General features: G+C 39.8%; 1 long non-coding RNA gene across 1 annotated transcript in view; it reads left to right on the plus strand.

The window, feature by feature from the left end:
* Positions 1 to 12: 12 nt before the first annotated feature.
* Positions 13 to 7,862, plus strand: part of LOC310882839 — a 101,667-nt gene continuing 93,817 nt past the window's right edge. Inside the window, exons 1-3 of the long non-coding RNA XR_014573168.1 lie at positions 13 to 570; positions 2,805 to 2,923; positions 3,392 to 3,535. This is a non-coding gene — a long non-coding RNA (uncharacterized lncRNA). The remainder of the gene's footprint in view (positions 571 to 2,804; positions 2,924 to 3,391; positions 3,536 to 7,862) is intronic.

Consider the following 7,862-nt stretch of genomic DNA (forward strand, 5'->3'; position numbering starts at 1 on the left):
GGCGCCCCCTGCCGTTCCCCCGGCGCCCGCCGCCCGCAGCGGCTCCTGCCGGCCGGAGGGAGGAACGGAGGCCGGCTGGGGTGGGAGGGAAATGCCCCGGTTTGGGGCTTTTAGTGGAGCAGGGGGGAGTTTTTGGGGGGTTTTGGGTCAGTGGTGGACGCGCAGAGCCGGAGGAGCAGGCAAGGCACGCAGCTCTTCCTCTGAGGGGCGAAAACCCTGAGGGGTTTTGCTTTAGGGCGCGAAGTAACCCTAACGCAGTGGTATCGCTTTTACTTCACATTTACTTCAGTGAAGCTCAGGAGAAGCCAGAGGTGCAGTGAGAGGCTCCAAACTTTACCAGCCCAGGGAGCTGCTGCTGGGGATAGCCCAAGGGGGAAGGGGGAGCCCAGAGGGCCTGGGTCTTGGCCCTGCCGCCAGCAAGGCCTCGGCCACCCCAGCGTTCACCATCCTCGGGAGCAAAGCTGCTACCAAAATGGAAGATTTCTCTTGGGAAAGGTGCTTCAGCCCACCAAAATGCCCGTCGTTGTTACAGCAGTGTCGTTTTGTGTGAGCCTGTCAGATGCAGAACAGGTAACTATGCCTTGGGAGCTGAAAAAACACAGAACCTGCTTTGTCTGTCGTTTAAGGCATTAAAAATGTTTAACTTGGGAAGAAAAAGAATGTCTCATTCTCTCCATAGTACATTTTTTGGTTGTTTGATTGATTTTTGGACCTGTTAGGCATTATTGGGGATACAGGCATGGTTGCTCAGGTGATCAGGTGTGCAATTGCTCACTCCTCGCTTGAAATTGTAATCCTTTTGGTGACATTAAAATGATTTCAGTGGCAAATGACAATGACATCAAACGTAAAGAACAACTGTTTTGTTCTAAGTGAATAATAAAACCATGGGGGCAGAAACTCGCAGGCAAAAAGACATTATCTTCATGCAAATTGTCCAAATAATAAAAAGTGGGAAGGCAAAAATGCAATTTTCTGAAATTGAAATCTTTCTGTACAGTTGATACTCAATTAACTAACGCATGTCATTCTTTGGGGCCTGATGTGTTGCTCATACCTCAAACAGATTAACATTAAGCAAACACTTGAAATGAGTTAAACCCAAAGCATCGCGTGTGCTGCCTTGGAAAGTTTGGTGGTAAGGATGCTGGATATGAATGCCTGAATACAAATTCTGGTTTCTACCTGGGTTCAGGCTTCTCTCTCAAAATGGAGAAGAATCTCTCACTCCAGTCTGGTTTAAATATTGTTGAAATTCTCCAAGAATGACTGTTTCTGTGAGAGCTCAGTTAAGAGTGACGGAGATCTTGCAGGAATGGCTTTTCACATCAAGAGTACAGGATTCTCCAGAAATATTTTTTCTGCCTGCCATTAGCTTTGTACCTATGTCCAGGTTGTGATAAATCTGCCTTTACACAGCTTAGGCTTCACAGTAGTTTCCTCATTTTGAGCAAAAATTACGTATCGACTAGAATTTGCTGATCTTGAATACAAATCCGCATACTTTTTCCATTAAATCCAGCCTTAAATCCAATAAGGCTCTCAGACCTGTTTAAGCTTCCTATGTTTATTTGGTCTATGCTGCTACCTAGTCTTAATCTGCTATCAAAAGAGATGGTTATGATTTCCTGTGATGACTGCACAGCAGGAGTAAATGAGTTCCTGAACAACTAAATTCCTGTTTTCATACAGGTTTCTAGGCTTAGAAAAATGAAGGAAGAAAGAAAAGCAAATAAATTACAGAGTAGAAAAATTGTTTCCCCATAGAATAGTTTTCAGAGTTTTGCAGGAAGATTTTTTTTAATTTTATTTATAAGTCTGTGTGAAACACAGAGCTTCAGCACTCTCATCTGTCACATCATGCTTCTACTTAAAGACTATCATCAAGAGGGAATAACTGTGTCGACTCAGATAGCAATTTTTATGTCATTAAGTTCTGATGATTAAAAAAAGTAGCATGTGAAACCGAATGTGAAAAACATATGGCTACCTCTGAAAGTACAATAGCATATGAAAATAATCTAATTCAGCAGAATAATGTTAATTCAACAGGAAGAGTATGTGCATAAATTGGTTGGTATTTTCTTTCAATCACAAATAATTACATTTGCCTGCATCTAAATTTCCTTTTTTCTTACAATGCCTCTAGGAAACATATGGAAGCATATAATTATGCCACAAACAGCCACTACATGGATTAAGACCAAAGTTAAATTTTTCTCTTTTTATATTTTAGATGATTCTTTTCCTCTAATTGAACAGATTTTTCAGATTCTAACAATTTTACCCTCCTCTTATTCAGGTTTAAATCTTACTTTTCTTTTAAATTAGGTATCAGCAATATGAGACATGCACAATTTAGTTTTTCTCCTTTTCTTCCCATGGTTTTGGCTGTTCTCAGCCTTAGAAACATGGCTGAGTATTATGTCAACTAAAGGCACTCAGCCCTTTGCTGGATCACGTTGTGTCCCCCCAGAGAGACGATCTGCTGTTTCTTAAGACATTGAAGCCTGAACAAGTGAGAAATATGCCTAGCTTTTGACAGTCTTTCTAGAAGCATCAGATTTCTGGGATAAGCAATATGGTTACAACTATTTCTGTCATTAATTTGGAACACGATGTGTTAGAGCCTGTAACAAAATAAAAACTTCATTTAGAATACTTGGTAATTTTTGGTATGTCACATGAACATTTATAAAATGAATATCATCTGCATAGTTTTGCATTAAAACCAGTTACTTAACCTTTGCTAGCTGTTTTTACTACATCTATAGTATAGAATCTAAGGAGTTTTTCTCACATAGGTGAATGAAACCTCCTGAGACCTTTAAAGAGCATTACCAGCTTTATTCTACAGAAACCGAGGAGCAGAAATGTTGCATTTTGCTCCAGACCATGGACAGGACTCACTGCTAAAGCTGAGGTACGTGCTTAGAAGTCACTGTTGTCTAATGCTGAGTGTGTCACTAGCCATAGCTGTTTTTAATTGTTGACAGAGTGGGAAGGTATCTACAGTATTATGCCATTTGCATTGCACACATGGTTTTTACATGCAGAAATACATGCTTTTGGGGTCCAGTCCTGCACCAAATCGGTCTGAGGTCAGTAAACCCTCCTACAAGATAAGTAATCTCGGTGCCTTGACATATTTCAGTATCTCCAAATATCATATCCTTTCTGACTGATGAGGACCTCTGGAAAAGAATTCTGATCTGATTTATAAGCTTTATCTGTACCTTCAAAATCTGTCATTTCAGTTTGAAATCTGTGGCAAATTTTGCTTTAACAGAGCTGGACAGGGAGTTGGAACTTGATCCTTTTACACATCTTTTAATAAATCAGTGATGGTAGTTTGAAATAGGTCTGTTTTTCTCCCATGAAATCTGTCAAGGAGGAAGAACCAAAAAAGATGAGAAGTCTCTGCATTGATAGAGTCCTATCACACAGCCCTGTGGAGCAGCGCTGCTTCTTCCAGTCAAGAGGCAAGGAGACACTCCCCAGCTTTCTTCCAGCTATCCAAGTTCCTAGCAAAAAGGTGTGTTTGATTGTTTCAGACAGGAATCTGGAACAGGGAGTACACTCTCAGACTGGGCCTGCCTGGCTTCTTACAGGGGCAAAAATATAGCATTTGATTCAAAATAAGATGGGGGGGGAAGCATTAAAAAAGAGGGAAGCAGGAGGATACATTCTGTTTGCTGAGACATATGTTCTTCAGCTGAACTTTTCCCTTGTGATCTGATGTGCTCATTCTCCCAGCAGAGTGAGGCTACATATTAGATGGGCATCAGATGGCAAGCCTTAGAAAAATAAATTGAAAACAGTGCAAATAATTGTTTCTAAGCATGCACAAAGGCATTCATTAGTGCTGCTGTTACGCTTCAAAACATCACAGAGCAGAGTGGGGAATGGGGAAGGAAAAGTCATCTTACTGATTTTTAAGTTTAATAAATACATCATGTCCCAGGCTTACAAAGGAACATAAAAAAGAACAAATGAATTTAGTGAGCCAATTCCAGGTGAGAATAAGAATCCGTTCATGAATGCCTGGCTGCCCCAAGCGAACATGAGAAGACTTCACTGCATGCCTTATTGAAGGTGATTTTTACTGGTAGTGCCTAAATTGTCTGCTCAGCTAAACTCACACTGACCCATCTGGTCCGTATAAATTTACAAGAGATTTGCTTTCTTGACAGTTGCATTGTTGTGATCGGGATTGTTCAGATCATCGTTTTCTTCTCTGAGGCTTTATTTCTTACTCGTCTTTCAAAACAAAATTGCTACTTTTAAAATAAAAAAATGAGTTTGCATAAACATAAGGAAATTCTTCAGAAGGGCAGCAGACAAGCACTGAACCTGACTGGCTCGCAATGAAATGACAACAGCACTTCCTTCTCAGCCTTACACTGTGGCGGAGGGTGGCAGCAGATTTTCACAAAGTACATGTACTCCTTTAAGCACATACAAACCTTGATGGAAATATTCAAGTCAGGGATTTAGAGGATTATGCTAGGGCCCTTTTTTGCATTTCAACTTTGAATACTTGAGGTTATTCACACATACCCTGCAGCAGCATCTGTTAGGTTACAATGTCTGGGTGATGTTTAAGATTGCTTCCTGGAATGGATCATATGTATTGGCAAACAATAACATATTAGGAACAAACTGCAGCTGTAGCAGGCCAGGCAATCGTTACAGAAATCTGTGGAAACTGTGGGTTAGTTTGAAATTTGGTTTGCAATGGTAATGTCAGTAGCACCATTCAGGACAAGTCAGTTTGTCAAAGAAAGTCTGAATGTGTCTGATGTGTAGAAATATGTCTCTAGATCCAGCGTGTCAGAAACGAGAGAGTACACAAACTGCTGGTAGTAGTATCTTTGTTCCCCATTAGTCATGGAAAACAAGCCTCTCCTCTCTCCTGTTTTGTTTTACAAACATTTCTGTGTCAATTCCAAAATTTCAAGCCTGTGTTAGATTTACACAACCAAACCAGAGCTGTATAAATCTTGGTTTATCCTCATGCGCAAAGAATACAGCTGCTCACAGAAGGGAATGCTTGCTGAATCAACATTTCCAGTGATGGAGCTTACCTGTTGAACCAGATTCATCACTGGGCATGGAGTGAAGTCCATCATATGCAGAAGGAATTGGATTCCTTCTGTTGGTAGGAGATGCTCTTAACATAGGTCAGAACATGCTTTCAAGCAGACAGACGCTACTGTTCTGGATCAGAAGCTTCACTTGGAATTGCCTAAAGTCTGAGTTTAGGCATTCACCATTTTCAATTATCCACCTGTCTTTTATGAATCCTAAAACAGACCAGCTGCAAAGGATACACTTAAGTGTTAGTCAAGGGGGAAAAAAAGTCCATTGATACCAACAAAGGTGGAGTTTCTTATGGACTGTATTCTGGTACCTGCTTATTTTGTAGCTAAGGAGATGTCTATAAGGGGAGACACAAGACAGTTGGTTACTATATTGCAGGCCTGCAACTCCTACTTTTTTGTTGTTGTAATTTACAGCACATATTTCAAAGCCAGTCTTTCCTTCTAAAACAGCACAGAAATGCCAGAGAAACCATAGCAATAGTTTAAAGTACTTGGATTAGATTTGAAGCATGGAAGCGTTTCCATCTTCACAGCCAATGTAATGTCAGTTTACACCATGTGCATGCCTGGGGCATCTCAGGAAGGGAAAAAAAAACTCAAATAAATAAACAGGTTTAAAGAAAAGCTGCAGACAACATTGTCATGATTGATAATCGCTGTATGAAAATATTACTTAAATACAAGGAGTTCAGTTTTAGATCCCATCTTTCAAAGCCAAGATAGTCTGTCTTGTTCGATTTGTTCTCCGGTTGTCATTTGTAGAACAAACCTGAAGCTATCACAGGCTCTACGTGCCTGTGATGCCACAGCATCTCCTAAGGCTGGAAGACCTTGGGTGACCAGCTACCCATGACATGGGGGATTTCTCTGTTTTAAGGCAGTCTACCTTGTTTTTCCTGCTGGTGATAGCCGTACCTAGCATTCTTACTAGAGAGTAAAATGCAGGCTTACTTCTATACTTCTATCCTGTTTCTAGCCCTTTCTGCCAGCATGCATAAAAGTTACTAGAGGGACATATTCTGCAGTACCTTCACTAAAAGAACATTACTTCTTTTTTTTTTTCCTTTCTGTTTCATACCCCTTCTACCACTTTGGCCTGTGTTTACAGAATGAGCGTCTTGCTTGCAATTTTAACCTATAGATTCTTTCTTCTGCACCTCCTCCTAAGCAGAAACTGCTGATTAGCTCACAGTGCTTCCAGAATATTTCTAGTATCTGTAATAACACAGAGGTGGCATTCAAACACAATTTGTTTGTGATCTATACTTGAACAGAGTTCAGAACTTCTAGTCTGCATTGATTCACATAAGCCCACTTGGCCTTTTGGAGAAGTTCTTTCTTTTAATACCTTTGCATCCATTGTAAAAATGTGTTTCATTATAGAATAACCTAATTTGCTGGCAACACTGTAAAAGGAAAAGATACCACTACCAATATTAGCATGGTAATAATTCATGCAATTCTTTTTGTTATGGGGTGATACACTTACCAAATTTTTGTTTTTTTGATTCAGCAGGCAAAATCAGAACTTTATTGCAATGCATTGCTGCTTGTATACAAGAACTCAGTGATTTTATAAACTGTACACAGATGATATAAGTTGATGTAAGAGTCAATGATGCCAATAAGCTATTGCTTAAGAAGTTTGACAAATTATGCATGTTACCTTCATGAGAGACTTAACTGCACAAGCCTGTTCACTGGATCGGTAGTTTTCTACTTCACTCCCCAGATTTCGATTACCAGCTTCTGCACTGTTACCTACTACAAGAAGCACTACGTAATTAAACTCTGTCCTTGATCTTGGAAGGATTTATAGTGGATTGATAAATGCTGACTTGACCAATGTGCTCAACTGCTTTGCTGTGAGGACTGTCCCTCTTCAAATGGATAGTGGTCCTGTTTTACCAATTATTTATTTTGAGGTAGGGGATACCTAGCTATTTAAAACTAGCAGCAATGAGCATTAACTCCAAACTCCAACTCAGATTCATACCAAATTCACTTTTTTGCTGGGTCAGGTCTGTAAGCCTGATGTAATATATATATCATAATTCCCATCTGAACACATACGTTAGGATATTCTGAGGCCAGCTGTGATTTACAGACCTCTTCTTTAGAATAGCCTCAGTTTTTGTCAGGAATGGAAGTAACTGAAAACTTGCACATTTAAATCCATTTTATCTTTCTGCATTTTTGGAATAATCTTCCTTCCTTTGCATAATGGATAGCAGTCTTAACACTTCATGTTCCTTCAACTGCATCAGTTGCTTAGAATAAGGATCTCATTTTCACACGAATTCTATGGCAGAGCAACCTGACGGACCTAAATTCAATGAAAATTACATACAATTGAAAGAGAGCAGATGCCATTGTAAGTGATGGCAGGGTAGCACTATTACTATCATCTACTTTGCATAATCATGTTAGCGACAAAGCCAGTTAGCACATTTGACAGCTTTTCCCAGCAAGCTGTGACAGTAAGCTTTTTGGAAGGAGACAGAGCTTCTTCTCCTATTTAGGATTTCTCAATTGCCTCAGCCATTCATGCTGGTTTTATGCTCCTTGACACAATATCAGAGGTAAAGTATCACATTTAAGCAATTTTCTAAATGGTAGGAAGGCCCCACTTTCTTTCATAGTAGGTAACTTCATTATTTAGCTATGTGAGAAATTTATAAAGAAAATACCTCTTTGATTTTACAATGTGTGTGTGGGGGGCATACTTTTAAAAGCTCACTAACTGTTTCTTTATAG

Source organism: Anser anser (assembly GCF_964211835.1).
Source record: "Anser anser genome assembly, chromosome: 16".
Classification (NCBI taxonomy): domain Eukaryota; kingdom Metazoa; phylum Chordata; class Aves; order Anseriformes; family Anatidae; genus Anser; species Anser anser.